At 50.5% G+C, this 19893-nt stretch overlaps 1 long non-coding RNA gene across 1 annotated transcript in view; it reads left to right on the top strand.

The window, feature by feature from the left end:
• LOC103664473 overlaps positions 1-19662 on the top strand; it is a 127244-nt gene extending 107582 nt beyond the window's left edge. Inside the window, exons 3-4 of the long non-coding RNA XR_569030.2 lie at positions 16761-16898; positions 18274-19662. This is a non-coding gene — a long non-coding RNA (uncharacterized LOC103664473). The remainder of the gene's footprint in view (positions 1-16760; positions 16899-18273) is intronic.
• Positions 19663-19893: the final 231 nt, after the last annotated feature.

Raw genomic sequence — 19893 nt, 5'->3', positions numbered from 1 at the left:
TGGTTGTTGGCAGGATTCGGCTCCTCCCTGGCTGTTGGCTGGAGGCTCCCTCAGTCTCTTGCCACGTGGGCTCCTCTGTAGGATAGCTCACAACATGGCAGCTCGCTTCATCAGGACAAACAAGTGAGAAAGTCAGAGAGTGTGAACAAGAAGGAAGTCTTTTATAAGCTACCCTCAGAAGAGGCACACCATTGCTATTTTAGTCTATTCTAGAAGCAAGTCACTGGGTCCAGCCCAACCTCAAGGGGAAGGAGGGGGGCATTTTAGAAACAGCAGTCAATGTACTGTTTCAGCCACCTTTCACTCACAGTGTTCTAGCCATAGGGGCCTATTTTCTTCCATGAACAAGTCCACACTTTCCTACCACAGGACCTTTGCAAAGCGGTTCTGTCTGCCTGGTAACCCCTCCCTCCCTGCCTAGTTCTACTTATTTTCAGTTTTCATCTCTGGTCTCATTTTTGCAGAGAAGCCTTTCCTGATCATCCTTTTCTTGAGACACAGGAAGGAGAGGGGCCCAAAACATGACTCAATATTGGGTAGCCCATTACCTTCAGACCTGGTCGCTGATTGTCCACCTCTCATCCTTGTATGGCGTACTGTGGTGGGACTCTCCAGCGGTAACTCTAATCCTCAGACAGACAGACTTTAGATCTGGTTCGTGGATTCTTGGTGTATCGTGTTGGACTGCTCTAGCAGTCAAAATAGAGGAAAGAGACAGACCCCTGTTTCAGGCACGGTCCCCGCTCTGAATACGTGTGCTTTTCTGGCTGAGTTGTTGTTACCGTCTGTGTTCATGGATTCAGTTGGAATGGGTATGATCGTCAGTCCATGAACTCAGGTTCATGGGACAAATATAATTTCTCTTCCACCTAACTGAATTCAATTTCTATTTTGAGCGTCCATTTGGTTGGGATAGGTAGCAACTCAGTTGCAGTCTGTCCACCCCCTCCCTTTCCCCAGAGACAGTATCTGTGCTTGGTGTGGAAAGGTGATGGGAGGAAAGCCACCTGGTCTTTTATGTCACCCGTCTGTGGCATTTATCATTCTGAGTCACTGGTCAATACAGGTCTCCATGGAACTGTCCCCATTTCCTATCTCCAGCCTGTCTAAGGTCAGGTGACTCTGTTACCTCTATGATATTCTGGGGTTCGTGGGAACATGGTATTATTTTTGGCGCCTCACAGGATTGTGGGAAACTAAGAAATATCTGAGCCCCCATCACCTAGATGCCATGTGGCAGCTTCTGCTATTTCCTGCCTTCCTGCCTCCCTGGGACTGCCTCTTCCCTTCTGCTTGGAGACCCCACAGACTCCCACAGACTCTGGGACTTTGCCCCTGCCCCACACCTGGCCCTGGGAACCAAGCGTGAGGGCCTCCCACAGGAGCGTGGGCACGCTCGTCACTCCCCCTCCCAGCCCTTTGCACATCACTCCCGGGAACATTCTTCTGTCTGCAGGGGAGAGGGGAACACCCTGCTTTGCTCCTGATTGCCTTCCTCCACATGTTTTTGGCTAAGCCATGAGTTCTTTCTGCTCTTCTGAGACTCTGGTCTTGGAAGCTCCGAAGCCAAGGAAGACTGCTGAGCCAGCGTGGTATGGGACACCGGAGGGTGTGGAGGCACAGAGGAGGCACCCCATCTGTGCTGACCATCCGGGAGAGGTGGGCCTGGGAGGCCAGAGCTGAGCTGAGGGATGAGTGGAGTTACATAAGCAAGGAAAGGGCAGCTCAGCCGAGAGCAGAGCCTGTTCAAAGGTGGGAGGTCTGGAGGCGGGCCTCTGAGTGGCTGCCCTGTGTCCGTGTGATGGGAACACAGGTTGTGTCTCTGGAGTAGCTGCAGATAAGTTCGGAGAAATAAGCAGGGTTCTGGTAACGAAAGTTCTTGGATGTCAGGCCCAGGCATTCGGATTTTATCTTCAGGAAATGTAGATCCATGGGAGTATTTTTAAACATGCAGTGATGTGGCCGGCTTTGTACATTAGAATGTTCTCTCTGAGCCAAGGTGGAGGACAGGCTGAAGTCAGCATGCTAGAGAGGAGCCTGCTGCAGCCAGCCGGGCATGGAAAAACAGGGCTGCGGTGGGAAGATGGAGTTGGGCTGCAGGGGACAGATTCAGCGCTTGGTGTCTGAGGGGATGTGGAGGCACAGAGAGCTAAGACTCCAGAACGACTACATGGCCGCTGATGGTTGTTATTTCCTGAGCTGGCAGGATGGCAACCCCAAGAGAAAGAGGTCGGAGAGGAGACAAGAGTTAGTTTAGTCTGAAGTCCAGGATTCTGTGGATAAGGAACCTTTTGGCTGTCCGGTTCTGAAACTCAGCAGAAGACTTCTGGAGCAGAAAAGCCCACATCAGAAGTATATGAAAGAGGCAGGCTCAGAACTCCAGTACTTTCTAACTGTTACTACGGACTGTGGTCAACGAGGCGCTTCAATAGCAGATGACCGTAAAATGCCGATGACTGTGACCCAGATACAGCCAGACATCGGGACTCATTGAGGAAAAGAGGTCAAGGGCTGCTTTCAGGGGCTCAGCTTTCCCATCAGGGACCCAGCTGTCATTTGCTTTCGGCTCCACCACGCTCTGGACTCCCGGTCTTCCCGCTGATCCCTCTTGCTAGCAGATGCATGCCACATCCTAAATTTCAGTGTTTCAGAGAAATAGACCCGTGTTCCAGGAAACAGGACACGTTTCCCAGTTCAGCCACTGTGTTGGCATTGGCACTTGAGATGACCTTTCTTCGTCATCCCAGCGTGAGCAAAGTGTGGCGTGTCTCGCAACATTTTAGGAGGACTGTAAACCATTTGGGAGGTAACTGGGACCCAAGGGAAGAATGTCACCGTTGGGGCCAAACAGACCTGAATCCTGGCCTTTCTGTGAACGTGGAGTAGGTCACTTCCCCTCTCTAAATGTCCCTTTTAGCGTCTCTGAGATGGAGACAGTCAGGGGCTGTAAGTGTTCGGGGAAATGACTCCTATCGAGTGCCTGGCACAGTTCCTGGCACGCAGTAGCCTCTCCTTAACCACTTTAGCACCCCTCCCTCCCCACTCACCTTACTCCACACAAGGGGACATATTGCTGTTTTCAAGAACCGCCCCAGGAGAAGACCCGGTCCAGCCCCATGAAATGAACGGCTAGTGGTAGAATTTCACGCAGATGCTGAGGGGGACAGGGGTTTGAGATGACAAGGACAGGGAAAATCTGGGTTGCTTGGTATATATATATATATATATACATATATATATATATATATAGCTTAGATCCACTCTGTTCACATGGGGCTGTCCCAATGAATAGAGTCCTAACTGGGAAGCAAGAGAGTGATTTAAAAAAAAAGTCTTGAAAGCCACCTGTGTCATGTTAGAGTTCAAGCTAGCAGAAATAGCGCTTCCCTGGCCCTCAGATGCCTCTGTTCTCCTGCTTGTTAGCCTGGCAAAGCTGTGAGTAAGCTCCGAGCCTGCTTGCAGGGGGAGAGTGGCTGCCTGGCGTGCCCGATGAGTCACTGCCGCCTGCCCCGGTCCCCTGCCTGCCAGGTGGCCACTATCTTTGGACATTTTTATTTTCCTTTGTGGGGAAGGATAATTAGGGCCTCAGTGGCCTGTGGCTGTATCCATTCTGCCTGCCCAGACAGAGGCAGAGATCTTTCACAAAACCCTCTGTTTTTAGGGAAACTGGGGATGGTGGGGGTGGGAGGTGGGGGGATTTGAGCATGTCTGAGGTGTGCAGAAGCATGGGGGTACAAGTAAGAACCTTTCAGGATTTGCAAAACGCGTACCTGTGCACTCAAGCACGGCCCAATAGAGTTGTTATGTAAAGTAGCTTAACTGGCCTACAGGTTGGTTGAGCTGTTTTTCTTTGTTGTTTTGTTTTGTTTTTTAAGTAATCTCCAGACCTGGAGATCAAGACTGTCCTAATAGCAAGAGTCAGACACGGAACCAACTGAGCCACCCAGGCACCCCCAGGTTAGTTTTTACACCCAGGGATTGTACTAATGCAAGAGAGAGGAAAACAGATTTGACAAATTCAGGATGGGGGCTGTGTGGTTTACACAGACACAGAAGAAAAACCCCTGGGGACAGAATGGCCTCAAATGGAAAATGGTCCGGTGATTAGAACAGATGGGTGGATGGGTGGCTGTTAACTCTAGAGAGAGCAAGGGGAAATGCAGACACCAGCAGCTTTTGGATTACTTATGTGTAAAATGCAACCCCGTGGGCATATGAAAGGTGTTCTGGATGGATGCTGAAGGCTGAGAAGTCAACCCAGGATGGAAGATAAAATGTCAACTGAGGCGGAAGAGTTACTCCGCACCTGAATCAGGCAGAGTTGGCTGTAGAAGTCATCAGTCGAATGGTGTCACTGGTGGAAAGTATTTATGCGTGGAGTCTACAGTGGGTAGGTTCTGGGCGTGCATTTAGCAATCATACCCCTGAATCGCCACCCCAGGAAGTAACCTTGGGTAAATTATTTAACTTCCCTGGATCTCCGTTTCCTCATCTTCAAATGAACCCCCGTTTGACGGAGAGGATGGAATGGGGTGATAGAGTTAGGGCGCGTAGTTCGAACTCGGTCCGTGGTTGTGATTACACTTTCGTGTATTACCTTTTTCAACACGCTTTAACTGTGAGGGAGCACTTTGTGCCAGGCCCGTGCTAGACACTAAGGATATAGACTTCTTTGATTCATTTCACAAATATTCGCTGAGAGCCTACTATGTGCCTGGCAGACACTGCTGAGTCCTGGAGGACGGACTTAGGGGGACGCAGACGAGCCGCCTGACCACAAAGTGCTCTCTAGCCTGGTGAGGAAGACGGATGCTTGAATAGCTAGAGTACTTAGCCTGGACCGGTTCTTGCTGAAGGCCAGAATGTCAAGGGGTTCCAGTCTAATGGTCTCATCACAAGGACTGTCAACCCCTCTGCAGATGGGAAAACTGAAGCGCAGAAGGGTGAGACTCGCCCAGGTCCCTGCACTTCGTGAGTGGGAGAGCCTCGGCTGGAACCCACACCGGCCTGACTCCAACGTCTGCGTCCTTTCTCAACAGCACACGGTTGCCAGGGTGTGTTCCAAGCTTCTGGATGAAGACATCAGGCCAGGCAGAGTTGAGAAAATGCACAGACACGGAGGTATTCATTTTTCAGTCTCCAATTTGGGAAAGATGTAATTTCAGGGATACAGAGGAGCGGATTTGAGAAGAGTCAGCACCTCCTGCCACCGAGGGGTGCTGGGTGTGTCTTGGTGTGTGTGTGTGTCTGTGAGCAGATGCGTGTGTCTACGCGTGTTTCTGTGAATGTGTGTGCGCGTGTATCTCTGTCCCTGTGTGTGTGTGCGTATGTCATCTGCCTGTGGAGGGGAGGCAAGCAGGTGTGCCTGTCTGTGTGTGTCTCTGTATTTGTGTGTGTTACTCTGTGTGTCTGTATATCTCTGTATTTATGTGTGTGTCTCCATATTCTACGTGTGTGTGTGTGTGTCTGTGCTAGTGACCCTGTGTGTGTGTCTGAGCTGGGGGTATGTGGGTGCATTGGTGTGTATGTACGTATATGTATTTGTCTGTCTCTCTCAACCTGCACGTGTGTCTTTGGAGGCGTGTGTGTGTATTTGTGCACGTGGGTGCTTTTCGGTATCAGTCCTTCCGTGTGCGTTAATCCGTCTTTGTGCCTCTGTGCCTTTTGGATATGTGCGTCAGTGTCCGTGATTGTCTGTGTGTGTGCATGCCTCTGTGGGGGGTAGGGTGTGCGTGCTCTCCCCCCCCCCTTGTTTCTGTGGGGCTGCTCTAACTTGTCCTTCAGAATTGGGGACACGGCAACGGCAGTGACTTTCGCCTTATCTCGCAGCCTGCCACTCTGTCAGAGGAAATTAGATTTGCTTGGCACAGCCTGCTCCTTATGATGTCATTTTGGCTGTGACCTGCATGTCCTGCTCTCCTAGGTATTTGTCTTTTGATTGCCTGATGAATACCTGCCAATGCAGAGATTAAGAGAACATGACTTTGGGGGTTTTTTTGCTTTGTTTTTTTTTAAAGAATCATACCAGCGGTGGAACGTTAGCTGTTGGTTTCTTTGCTGTGGACATGGAAGCCATGGTAAAGGAGTAGAGCCTTGGCTTTGAAATGGAAAGACCTGGGCTCGAGTCTTCAGTTGGCCCTTTCAAAAGCTGTGTGACCTTGGAAAGGACACTTTACCTCTCTGAGCCACGGTTCTTTTTCTGCTAAATTCAGAAAGTTCTTTGGAGGGACAAATATAATAACAGATGAAAATGTTCTCAGAAATCCACAAAGTACTTGGATGGCATGAGGTCAAGGCAGAAAGGCCCAGCAGGAGGACCCTGGGCTCAGACATCAGGCAAACTCTGGGTTTGGGTCCTGGCTCCATTCTTTTCCCAATGTATGATCTAGAGCAAGTTACTGTATGTCTCTGAGCTTCAGATTGCTTCTCCGCTAAATACAGCATTATATATAAAGCATTTAGCTCACAGCTAGCCACCAAGAGGGCCCCAAAATGAAAACTGTTAATATTTTTAATAATACAACAAGGATGATAGCAGTATTAATATTTGCCCACTTTCAAACTTTCAGTGAGCATAATAAGCAAGATAAAGCCTTTGGAAGTACAGGGTGACATGGGCAGCGTGATAGAAGTGATTTACTATTATTTATTTTTACTATTTCAAGATGCAGCATCAGCAGAGTGCTCTTGGCATCACCATATTCTTGGCAAGTGCTTTGTATTTCATCTAGAGCTGAGAGACCGTTCTCGTTGCACAAAAGGCTGCGAACAAGACAGCCTCCAGCCCAGAGTGGTCTGGGCCGACTACTGGGGGCTGACTTCCCCAGGACCTCTCCCCAGCCCCTCCAACCGCGTCCCTTCTATACGATCCCCTCTTTCCAGCCTCAATCCCCCTTGCCTTGGAAGATGCTCTTCCCTCCCCTGGAATATTCCTCACCACCGCTCTAACCTCAGATCACCTGGGCTGGGCTCCAGGTGCCTCTGCCCAGGCTAAGTCCCTGCTCTGTGCCCCCAGGGCCCCGTGCATTCACCCCACCATGCATGACGTCCAGGGTGTTCGAATGCTCTGCTCTGTGCCTGGCTCCCTCCCAAACAGGCCCTCCAGGAGGGCAGGGACAGGGACCACAGAGCCCTACGTGGACGTTTGCAGAGTGAACACATGGAGATTAAACGTCTCCTCTCATGTTCTGTCCCCATCTCCTTCAGATCCAAAACCTTCAGATAGCAATACATTCGCTTCATCTGGACCCACTTCTGACAACCATTTTGTTCGATAACAGAGATCTGGAAAGATGTGCCTGTTGATTTTGGTTGGGTTTGCTTTTCAAGCAGATGGGCTTATCGCCTCGGGGCTGCTTGTCTCCAATAACAGTGCCACGCAGGCCAGAGGACAAAAGATTCCCAAGTGTTTGACCTGCTTCAGCCTGTGTTTGGGGGCTAACGTGTGGGTTTGCTGCAGTGGCCCTGGGCGTCCACGTGGGCCTGCAGCATCAGTTTTGGAGGGCGGTTGGAGGCCCAGAGTCTGGGATTGGCCTGATTCCAAGCCCCAGAAGTATTGAACTCCTTTATATCTCAGTCTCCTCATCTGTAAAATGGGGATACATAATAATACATGGCTGCCACACCTGGGTTTAATCTCAGCGTTAAATGAGACCCCTCAGGTAAAGCCCTTAACCCAGTGCACGGTGTAGAGGGAGTGTTCAGTGAAGGTGGGCTAGTGTTCCTATTGTGTTACACTTGTAACCAATGGAAATATCAGACCAGGACCTCCACTGTGCCCGGAACAGAGACTGAGCATTTGGAATCAAACATCTGCCTCCATTTTGCAGAGCTGGGTTCCCAGGACTAGATGTTGGAATTACTCTGCAATGTCAGATGAGTCTTTTTATGGTCAGGTGGGCATCACTCAAGGAGATGTTCAGTCTATCTGCCTGATGAGGTGTGAGGCTTTCAGTGTGAGCCTTTCTCTCACTTAACAGCCACCTGGCTCTCCTAGTTGACAATCTACTTGGCACGTGGGCCACCTCATAGTGTAGAGCAGGGGTCAACAAATGATATCCCTCAAGTGAAATCTGGCCCACAACCTATTTTTGTAAATAAAGTTTTATTGGAACACAGCCCTGCCCATTCATTTACATCTTGTCTATGGCTGCTTTTGAACTCTAATGGCAGAATTGAGTAATTATAACAGAGACCATAAGGCTTGCAAAGTCTAAAATATTTTCTATTTGGACTTCGCGGGAAAAATTCAGCGACACCTGGTGTTCAGTTGAAACGGGATTTAAAGAACAATCCGGTTGAGCTAAATCAGTAACCTGAGCCTCATCCCATCTCCTCACTCTCCCTCAGCCCTGACTTCAGGCTGACCACCGAGACCAGATTACTTTGCTCCGCTCTATCTCACATGTTTTCCCCTCATCTCTTTCTCAAAGGCTACTTGTCTTAGTTTAGCTCTGACTCCACCCCTCTTGACTATCACGCATGAGGGCCACCACCAGCCTGTAAGGTGTCTGGGTGATTAGATAAAGATGTCTTTTCTGGGTGGCTACAGCTCCACGACACATATGGTGAACAGCAGGACTGCCTCTGTGCAGGAAAAAAGCCACCTAACCGTATTGATTATACCCAATCAGTTATGGCTCTTATGTCTACTGGTTACATCTATTGATCATACATTCTCCTTGCCTCCCTATCCAGGTAGTCCTTCACCCTAGAGCTAGAAAGATCTTTCTAACAGGCTGTGTCCCTCTCCCTCTCATCCCCTCCATAGCTTCCCTCGTCCTCATGACAGAGCCCATGTGCATGATATTCAACGCCTGTCATGGTCTGGTCTTTGCCGGTCTCCCAGTCCCATGCCTCACCACCTGCTCAGCCTACCTCACACCTGAGCAACTGTCCTACAACTTGGAGTACCCTTGACCTAGATCTCCATGCTGTTCATACTGTGGGGGCTAGCACAGTTTTGTCCTTCACGGAATACTTTATTTCTCCTTTTCTCCATCTGAAAACTTCCTAGTCTTCCTTCGGGTCCACCACAAGCATCTCAAACTTCTTCACACACCAGGGTTCATGGTGTAAGCACAGGTCAGAAAATCAGGGTGGTGGATCTTGACCAGTTTGAAAGATGCACTAGTCTAGAAAACATGGGAGTGGACCACTCTTGGTCAGGTGCTGTCATAGCGTAGGATGAATAGCACAGGCTCTGGGGCCATACCGCCCGGGGTCAAGTCTGGCTCTGCATTTTATTAGCAATGACCGTGGGCAAGTGATTTAATTAGCGTGCCTCAGTTTCTTCACGTAGAAAACAATGATAATGGTAGACAGCACTGTCTTCGTGGCTTGTCATGAAGGGTAAGTGAATATATTAATATATATGCATAAATTGTGTACACCACTTAGAAAGCTACCTGGCAACGCGGCAAATGCTGTGAACGTTGTTGAGCAGGTGCGCGCGTGCTTGGGGGCCTGTGCGCGTGCCTGTGGTTCTGAGGAGAACTCATCGAAAGCTGCTTCTCAGGCTGGCATCTATTCTGATCCTTATTAAGCCAATTATTTGACTATATTATGATTTTAAAACATTATTTTGCTTTTCTCTCCTTTACTAGACAGGGAGCTCCTGGAGGGCAGCAAGTACGTCTTATTATCTGCCTTCCAAGCGCCCAGCACCGTGCTTAGTTGATTTTTTTTAATAAATGAGAAAAATGAGACCTAGGTCCTGAAGCTGAGCCACTATGGGGCCTCCTTCCTATAGTTACAGGGGCCAGAATCCTCTTGCCCCTCGCCCCCCACCTTCCACCTCCACCGTCTCCGGTGAGAAAGATGCCAAGCTTGTGTGGCGTTGGGGCGACTTTCTCAGGCTGTCTGTTCTCCACGATGAGATGAGAATACGTGACCACGTCTCACCGTCAGCGAGAGGGAGGAGGGCACAAGGGACCCTCGAGCAAGAAATGGAGCTTCCAAACTGATTCCGAGGAAAATGGAAACTCCAGCTGACCTAAGAGATTTCTGTAATGAGAGAAAACCAATTTAAATGCAAATAGCCCAAAGCATAGTTGGGGAAAGGCGTTGTGCTGCAGAAAAAGGCTGGGAAAACAAACATAGCCCTCATCACGAGGCCAGTCCACCGTTGGACGGGAGGGCTGCTTTATCCATTTAGGATTAAAGTCTAAACGAGGGACAAAGAGTCGCATGCATTGCTGGCGGCGTTCCCTGGGGCTTCGTGGTGCCCACTGAGACATGGGCGTCCCTGAGGGAGCCAGCCACTGGCCACTACCATTTACGGAGCCCCCGGCGGGTGTCAGTGGCTCTGCAAGGCATAGAGAACAAAAGATGTCCCCTTGGGGCGCCTGGGTGGCACAGTGGTTAAGCGTCTGCCTTCGGCTCAGGGCGTGATCCCGGCGTTATGGGATCGAGCCCCACATCAGGCTCCTCCGCTATGAGCCTGCTTCTTCCTCTCCTACTCCCCCTGCTTGTGTTCCCTCTCTCGCTGGCTGTCTCTATCTCTGTCCAATAAATAAATAAAATCTTAAAAAAAAAAAAAAGATGTCCCCTAGATAAGCACGGCCTCTGCGGGGCTCACAGCCTCGGGGAGCCATTAGAACCTGAAGTCGCTGGGGCGCCTGGGTGGCACAGCGGTTAAGCGTCTGCCTTCAGCTCAGGGCGTGATCCCGGTGTTCTGGGATCGAGCCCCACATCAGGCTCCTCCGCTGTGAGCCTGCTTCTTCCTCTCCCACTCCCCCTGCTTGTGTTCCCTCTCTTGCTGGCTGTCTCTATCTCTGTCAAATAAATAAATAAAATCTTTAAAAAAAAAAAAAAAAAAAAACCTGAAGTCGCTTCTGGCCCCACCACCGGTACTAACATTTTATTGGGCATTTACTTTGTACCAAGCCCCGGGCTAAATACTGTTTGCGATGGTAATCCATCAGATTCTCACAGTGACCCTGTGAGGGAGGTTTGTTAGCATTCCCATTTGACAGACAAGGCCACTGAGGTTCCAGGAGGTGAGAAACTTGCCCCCGATTGTTTCAGACCCGGACAGAATGGGTCCAGGGCTCTGGCTCACCCTCGTCCTGAGGAGCTGAGAAGAGACCCCGGTGCAGAGCAGAGGTGGCCCACAGTCAGGATGCCCTGGGACAGAGTTTCTCGCTGGCTTTGGCCCAGAGCAGTCAAATAACCCCATGCGAGGAATCAGTGTGGATTGCTCCGCCACTCACTGTGTGACCTTGACGGTTACTTTCCCTCTCTGGGCCCCATTTGCCTATATAAAATGAAGGGGGTGGCCTAAAATTATTTTACGCCATAAATTTATATTATTCTAGGACTCCAGCTGCCCTCAAGCATAGCCGTTGTCCAGTCAATAAAACACCTCCTCTGTCCTTCTTTATGCCCCACCCCCCCGGCCTCTACCCTTGCGGGCCCATAGCGGTTACGACGGTGCACTTTAATTTCCTCCTTTGGTTTCATAATTCAAGGACAGCACCATCTGCCACATTAAATCCACGTTCCCTGCTAGCCTCCTTCTCAAAACAAGAGATGGATAAAGGCTTCATCCGGTTTATTTCCCGGATGGAGCAAGAGCTGGCAAAACCGAACGGGGATAGCTTTGGCCTTGCAAGCTGTATTAATCCCCTAATCTCCTGGTAGGGCCGCAGAGCCCATTCTGTCATCCTCAGCGACTGCCCCAGCCAAGTCATGGTGATGATGATGATGGTAGATGACATTTACCAAGGCTCTTCTGAGTCAGGCCCTTTCTTAAGGTTTTTTTGTGGAATCATTTATTTCGCCCCCATTTCATCTCTGCAAGGAAGGGGCTAGTAGTAATAGCCCCACTTTACAGATGCAGAAACGGAGGCCCAGGAGGCTTAAGAAATTTGCCGAAGACCACGCAGCTTGCAAACAGCACAGGCTGAATTGAATTGGCTGGGGGAAGTAGTCACGTACACACAGAGACGGCCAGCCCGAGAGGAGCCAGGCTTCCCGGCTGAGCTTTCTGACCTCTGATATTTGAGGTGTCGAGGGCACTCTCCTTTATTAAACATTCACTTGACGCATTTTTCCTGAGCAGCCCATAGTGTGCCAGACGCTGCTCTCCCTGCTGAGCGGCCAACAGAGAACAAGGCCCACCGGGGTCCTCTCTCAGGGCTGAACGTCCAGTACGAGCGCAAACAGACGCGATCGTTGTAGGTGATGGTAAAATGCCACAAAGAAAATATACGAGGGAGCATGAGAGGGAGAAATGGGTGATGCGCAGGGCAGGTGTCCTGGAGCAGAGGGCCTCTGAGCAGAGATGTGGGCATTCGGCAATGCCTCGGGCTTTCTCAGCCTCAGCACTGCAGAGATCGTGGGCCCGGTAATTGTTATGGGGCCTATCCTGGGCACGAACGGCCGTGGAGCAGCATCGCTGGCCTCCACCCACGAGATGCCAGTAGTAGCCCCTCTCTGGTATGACATTGCCAAATGTCCCTGAAGGGCAAAATCACCCCCTGTTGCGAAGCCCTGAGTCATGAGATCAGCAAAGCAAGTGGCGTGGGTGGAAGGGCTAGCAAGGCGGCCGAGTGTTTGAGAAGCAGGAAGAAGACTGCTTTGGCTGGAGGGCAGGGGGCCAGGGCAAGGGGGGCAGGATCGTCACAGCTCTTGCAAATTCTCTAGAAAGCACTCAGCACACTTACAGAGTTTCTTGTCTGTGCCAGGCATTGTACCAGCTGTGTCCAAGGACACGGTGCATGCCCCACGGTGATCACAGTCGGGGCGGCGGGATGAGACACTTGTGTCCGGGAAGGCAGCTGTCAGCACGGGGCTGTCCGTGGTAACAGAATATTCCGGTCCGAAGGCAAGCGGAGAGGGGCTGCGAAGGCAGTGACCACAGTGCAGGAGGTCTGAGCCCTCCTCTTGAAGAGGAGATAGGGATGAGGGAAGCTTTCACCTTCTCAGCATCCCGGCCCTTCCGTCTTCTGTCAGCAACCATTCCGCCCCCCACCCCCGCCGGCCGCATACCGCGCAATTTTCGTGGAATTTCTAATCACGGTGTCCCCCCTCCCCCCAGTCAAGCCAAGGGGCTGGCGTGAGACCCAAGCTTGGCTATCAGATTCTTTCTTCCTGGAATTAGGATACTGGGCAGAGAAACCCAAGGGCAGAGAATGGCTAGAGTCCATTTTTCTAATGAAAACGAACAAGGCAAGTTCTTTTGTTCTGGCATTATTTTCTCCTCTCTCAACAACCTAAGAAGCAATTGTTTCTCTCTCTCTTCCAAAGCCTAGTTTCTTAGCTTTTCCTTCTAATGCTTTTTCAATATATATCCATTTCGTTCACCACAGTGGATTTCTGATGCTTGAAACCCCAATTAAAATAGAAACAGTGCAATGTGGAAAGGGAAAAGAGAGTGTCAATTTCTGATTCACTGCACTCACCACTTTATATTAAATAAGCTGTATGTCCCTCTCTCTCCTAGCAACCAGCAGCTTCTCCAGGGCCGGGAGAAGGCTTTTCCTCGCAGCACTCAGCTCAGAGCTGGCTTCTGGCTTTGCTCTTGCCCTGGTTTATAACTACCCATTTCTTTGTGGAATCATTTGCTCGATGCCATCCTCCCCCACCATGCCGGAGCCCCATTGAAGACAGAGTATAGGGAGCCTACCCCAATAAGGGGACCGATCTTCCCAATCTGCCTTTGTCCCCCGGGGGTTTCCTGGGACAGGGACTTCCTGTGCTAAAACCAGGAAAATCCCCAGCAAATCAAGACAGTGGCCACCGTACCAGGGCCTGGCATAGAAGAAGCCTTCGAGCACCATTTGTCCCTGACATTCAAGAAATATATGTTGAAATGAACCATAGAGGCAGCCCAGCAGAAGGCATATTCTTTCATTCCTTATTTCTTCACACGGACCGTGTGCCCAGGAACCAGCTTGTCAGAAGCAGGGGATTCAAGGAAGGGTGTCCCAGCAGCCAGGACTGGAGACGCAAATTGGAACTAGACTGGAGACGGGGTCTCCAATGCTGGGCTCAGAAATCTGGATGCCACGCAGGTGCAGCAGATCCCAGCTGATTGAGAAACAGGGAGGAGGCATGAAAACGGGAATAGTTTAGGGGTGACGCCTCAGAGGCTGCCCCCCAGGCTCTCTGATAAAGGAAGCATCTGCAGGGGCTGCTGAGCAGGGGACACAGCCTGAAATCCGTGTGAGCTGTTTGCTCGTTTTCTTCCCAGGGTCTAGGCTAGGCACAGAGGAGTTTGGGCTACCTCCTTTTTCAACTCAAGCACAGCCATCTGCTCGACTCAACAAGCAGAAAATCCACCCCCAGGAAACGTGAATTTATTTGTGGATATGTGATGAATCCCACAGCTCTGCTCCTTGTGGAGATCCAGCAACCTGAACCGTGCCACGAGGCACGGCAGGCCCCTGCCCCACCGGCAGGCAAGAAAACATCCATGCACAGCCGGGCATGCTTTTCCGATGAGGCCTCCCAGACTCTGAGGACCTGAAAATCCTCTGAGAAGAACATTTCTCCCATTCACCTCCCTCAATTCAGAGAGGGGGAAGGAATGTTCCTAAAGTGACCTAGTAAGTGAGAAACAGAGGGCGGGCGGCTCCCTCCTTAGCTTTTCTCAATAAAGAACTGAATCACGTAAAAGGGGGCCCCCTTGCTCCTGGCAGACAGGAGAAAGTTCTAGAAGGGGAACAAACAAGGAGATAAAAACATTCAATTGTGAGGTTCGAGAATTTTTTCCTCTTTGAATTCTCTTTCTGTCCTTCTTACCACACCAAGAAGGCAATCTCACTTCCTACTAACAGGTCTTTAGCACCTCTCTGAAACTTTAACACCTCTCCAGATCCCCCTTTTAAATGGAAATCAAACAGGCCTCAAGCCCAGAGTCTTCAATGGGCACCCCTATTCCCCCAGAATTCAGTAATATTGCTTTATTTTCCTGGTATTTCTTTTTATGGATAGCTTCTTTTTGTGGCAGGTGGTATTGGCTTTCCATTTATGGTAATGAGAACATTTCCCTTTTGAACAAATGTATTTAAGTTTTAAATGTGAGACGAGTTAAAGAAAAATAATGAGGGAGAGACGAGGCCAAGTGGCATGCAGCTGCCGCCCCAGGATTGGTGGTCCTCGGTGATGGACGTTTGAACGCTGGGGTGGGGATCGGAGGTGTGGTGACTCCAGGAGCGTGCTCGCCAGAGCAAATGTCAAACTTGAAGTTGAAAAGGTGGCTTCTTCTCTGAATTAGAAACAGAGACTTTGGAAACTCTTCACGAGACCTTGAACAGACAGAAACAGAGGACCCTCCTCATGGGTAAGGGGTCTCCTCCGTAAAGGAAAAGATGGGCAGTGAATTTGTGTAGGTTTCTTACGAACAACTACCAAAGGGGTAATAAAAGCAGGAAGCGTGGTGGAAGGGCAGGAGCAGCTGCCGCCTGTGGGCACCCTGTGCTAAGCTTTTCATATGCTTCCCAAAGCCTCTCAGTCCCTTCACCAGCCCTGTGATGCTCACCTGCCAGCGACGTCTAAGGAGCACGTAGCACGTGCCAAGACCTCTTCAGGGCACTTTATCCATCCATGTAGTCCTCACACCATCCTTTGGAGGCAGGTATTATCACCCCCACTTTATAGATAAGAAAACTGAAGTATGGAGAGACTGAGGAGCTCCGCAAGGTCACAGCTGGCAGGAGGTAGAAGCAGGTTCAAGCCCAGGCCGTCTGGCTCCCAGTGTGCCCCTAACTGTTACACTTCACGGAGGTGAGCGACCATACACTTTATCTCCATTTCACAGAGGAGGACTCAGGCTTGCCGGGTGGAATAATTCACCGAAGATCACACAGCTACTGAATTGTGAAGCCAGCGAAACCGCCTCCCAAGAGTGGTGTTTTTCCGAAAGCAAGTGATTTTGTTCATTCAACAGATGCTGATTGAGTGTCTGTCCTGAGCGAAGGCCCCTCTTCCAGCACAAGTGCTCTTGGGGGCTGTGGGTCCATCCCTGCCCTCCCACAGGCAGGGGGGTCGTCCTATGCGCTTCTTCCTGGGATCTCTGGATTTCTGGCTAAATCTAAGCCAGACCAGCCCACAGGCACGGCTCTGTGGCAGAATCAGGAAGCCTGGGCAAGGCTTCTAGAACCTCCACTCTGGCCTCAGTTGTGCCGTTTTCTGCCGGGGCCTCTTTGCCCCTTCCAGCCTCAGCGTCCTCACCTACCAAATGGAACGAAGTAAAATGATCTGACTCCACTCACAGGGTTATTGGGAAAATCCAACGAGAGTGTGTAGCTGACAGACTTTTCACCCCGGAGCCCCATGTTAGTGGTCGCCGTCGGTTCACACTGCTCTCTGGCAAGGTATCTTAAAATAGAAATTACCAGTTTTTTTCTAATCACGAAAGTTTGGGAATTACACAAGAGCACACAGAAAAAATACAAATGGTTCATGACCCCCTACCCATTGGTGACCTCTATTAACCCCTTGGTGTATTTCCTTCTGGTTCATAAATATAAGATAAACGTAAATATATTCATTGCCTGACTTAAAATCCAGCAGCTTCCCACTGCAGTGGGACTAGCTCCAAACTCCGTACAAACACCTCACCTTGGCTTTCATCCCTGTGTTGTGTGGCCTGTGCCTGCCTCCCTCCCACCTCTTCTCTCCCCACTCGCTCACCATGTCTCTTGATTTATTTATTTTTTTCTAAAACTGCAGTTGCATCACCGCTCAAGGCCTTTGTCCCTTTGTCTGAAATGCTCTTCCCTGGATCCTCATGAATGGCTGTTTTTCAACAGGCAGGTCGAGATCGGAAGGTCACCTCATCAGACGTCCTTCCTCGTCGCTCCGTCTAAACCAGCCCATCTTACGCCCAGTCCGTGGCATCGCACTACCCCTGGAATTGTCTTGTTTGTACTCTGACTTCGCCCCAGACGGTACGCTGAACTCGTTCCCTTCCGTATCGCCGTGCCCAGAATATTGCCCGACACGCGGCACATTATTCAATAAGGGAATAGATTAGATTAGAGCACTTCCAAGCTGGGATCATCCTAGATCGATATGGTGCCACTTGGTTTTTTCACTTAATATGATGTGACCACAATGACTTTAATGGCAGTGTGGGACGCCGTTATACGGATGCATCATCATTTTTAACCAAGCCCCTTTATTGATTAGTTGGGGCATTTCTCATTGGTGTGCTTGTAAGTACCGTTACAGCGACCATCCTTGCACACACACGGAGGCTTCGCACACGTCCCTGATCTTTTCCCTAGGCTTAATTCCTGCTGGTGAAACCCTGGGATCAAAGGGGGCAGAGCTTCAATCCTCTTCATCCGTATTGCCAGACTGACTTGAGGAGAAGCCCTACTGTCTCCAGATTTGTTTTAACGACCCATAGTGTGCGCTGTTCTTAGCAGACTCCTCGGAAGGCCAAGGGAATGTCATTGCCTCCTTACCCAGGAGAGCTAAGGTTGAGGCCATTGGGCAAGACAGGTCATATGCCCTTATTCCGCAGAAACCTCCTCCCTTCCCGACAACAGCTACACCTTTGAGCCCTACTGACCAGGCCCAAAACGTGACACAGGGATCCTCGCAGGTGGTGAGGCACAGAGGCTAGAAGTCCCTTTAGCCAGGCCGAGGCATTTCTCATTCTGGAAATGAATGAGAGCCTGGCCCAGCCAGACTTTGTGAACTGGATGTTCCTTGTTCTTGCTCTCCAAAACACACCTGGGATGGGCCAGCAGGCCTCTTGCCGAACCTTGCCCATACCTGGCCAAGGCCTCTGTGCCTCTGCTCGCCTGCCTTCTCTGTGCCCTGCTCCATCTCCTGTCCCAAGGCCTAGTGCTACTCCCCTCCCCACTCCCCCAGTTCAGAAAACCCCTCAGCGGTCCCCCTCCAGCCCAGAACCGCTACAACTCTGACCACCAGCCTCTCCTTTGGCATTGAATCATCTCCCTGCCTGACACTGTTTCTGCACCTGTGTGTCTGAATAAGGTTCAGTGTCCAAGTGCGGGCTTTTCTCCCTCTGGGAGCTCGTCCGCAGTCTGAGAGTCAGAACGTGTGCGCGAATCAGGCCTGGGATGGAGCCTGGTCTCTGGTACCTACTTGCTCTGTGCATTTCACAACATCTTTACTCCTTCCGGACCTCAGTTTCCCCATCCACAAAACGCAGATTGTAATCATACTGACCTGGAGGAGCTGTTCTGGGGATTCACATAAAGCCCTTAGCTTCGTGCCCGGCACAGAGCAATTGCTAAGCGCAACGACAGAAAGGAGTATTTCTGAATTGTTCTTCTGTACCCTGCGCAGGCTGAGCCGGTGACATGCACACCGATAACGGAAGCATTTGTGGAATGGAATGAACGGATGTCATGTGGGCACTCACTGTGTGTGTATTTCACTCGCCAGCGCTCAGGGAAACCAGAACCAGGCGTCTCGGGCGCCGGGGGCCGGCGGAGAAAGGATCTATCTCTACGGGTAGCTGAACCGTCACCCAGACGTAAGCCCAGAGCTCTTGCAGAGTGAAGATAGGTTATCTGATTCAATCTCCACACCAGCCTGACAGGAAGATAGTCACATGTCTCTCTGACAATAACACCTACCATTTGTTGGTCACCTGGCGTGTGTCAGGCCTTTGCGAGACACTTTTTAAAAATGTGATTTCATTTAAACCTTCACACTATCTCAGGGAGATAAGGATTATTATTACCGAGGAGGGAACAAGGTCAGAAAGTTTAAGTAAACTGCCCAAGGGCTAAGGGGTAGTCAGAGAAGAGGAGAGGCCAGGATTTGAAACAACAACAACAAAACCCAGAAAATTCCGTTATACCACCTGACTGACTGACATTTGCACAGAACGTCCAGACCTCTGCATTCAGTAGGCGCTTAACAGAAACTGGACTGCAAATGCATGGTGATATTGGGCCTTTTAACAGAAGCCTCAGAGGGAGCAGTTTCTATTTCCGGTGCCCACCTCAATCTCCATCTCGGGGAGGCTGCTCCCCACCCCCCGCTCTGCTGTCATGATGTTCTTGTTTTTCTCCAGGCTCTGTGACTCAGCACGCAGCTCCAGATGGCTTCCTGCCTTTCCAGTCTTGTTGGCTGGGGTGCCGGGGCCCTGGTGCAGTAAACTAAAACCGAAAACATGTTGCAACGAAGAGTGGAAACCCTCCCTCCTCTGTCTGCTAACATGAAGCCTGGGGTCTGCTACTCATGGCGGTGGCTCCCTCCACGGCCTCCCCTTGACACAGTCCCTCTTCTCTAGCCCCGAGATCCTCTTACTCCACCCCAGCCTATCCTTGATGCCTCGAAGGTGCCACCGAGGCGGGGGAAGCAGGGACCAGCACAGGGGAAGGGCCCTGTTCTGACATCCCCTTGGTCTGTTGACCTTTAGCAATTTACTTTCTGAGCCTCAGTGGTCAAATGGAGGGTTATGCCTGGCTCTGAGGGTTATAGTTAGGGTTGCCAGATAAGATGCAGATTGTCCGGTGCTGTGGCCTGTGTCCCACCCAAATTCATGTGTTCAGTCCTAATGCCCAGTGTGATGGCAAGCAGAAGGTGGGGCCTTTGGGAGGTCTTAGGTCATGGTGGCTCTAGGGAGCTCTCTCGCCCCTTCCACCATGGGAGGACACAGAAGAGGCAGCTGTTTGTGAGCCAGAGAGAGGGTTCTCACCAGACACCAAATCTGTTGGCGCCTTGATCTGGGACTTCCCAGTCTCCAGAACTATGAGAAATAAAGTTTGTTTTTAAGCTAGTCTATGGGAATTTGTTATCGCAGCCCAAATACACCAAACTAAACCAAATTTAACACCCAGTTAAATTTGAATTTCAGAGAAACGGGTTTTTTTCTTAATATAATTGCGTCTCAAATATGGCATTCAGATTTAACTGGATGTCCTGTAACTTCACTCGCTAAACCTACACCTCTGT

This window comes from Ursus maritimus, unplaced genomic scaffold (assembly GCF_017311325.1).
Source record: "Ursus maritimus isolate PB19 unplaced genomic scaffold, ASM1731132v1 scaffold_15, whole genome shotgun sequence".
NCBI classification, from domain to species: Eukaryota; Metazoa; Chordata; class Mammalia; order Carnivora; family Ursidae; genus Ursus; species Ursus maritimus.
Note: the sequence above shows the minus strand (reverse complement) of the source record. Positions and strands in the feature narration are given on the sequence as shown.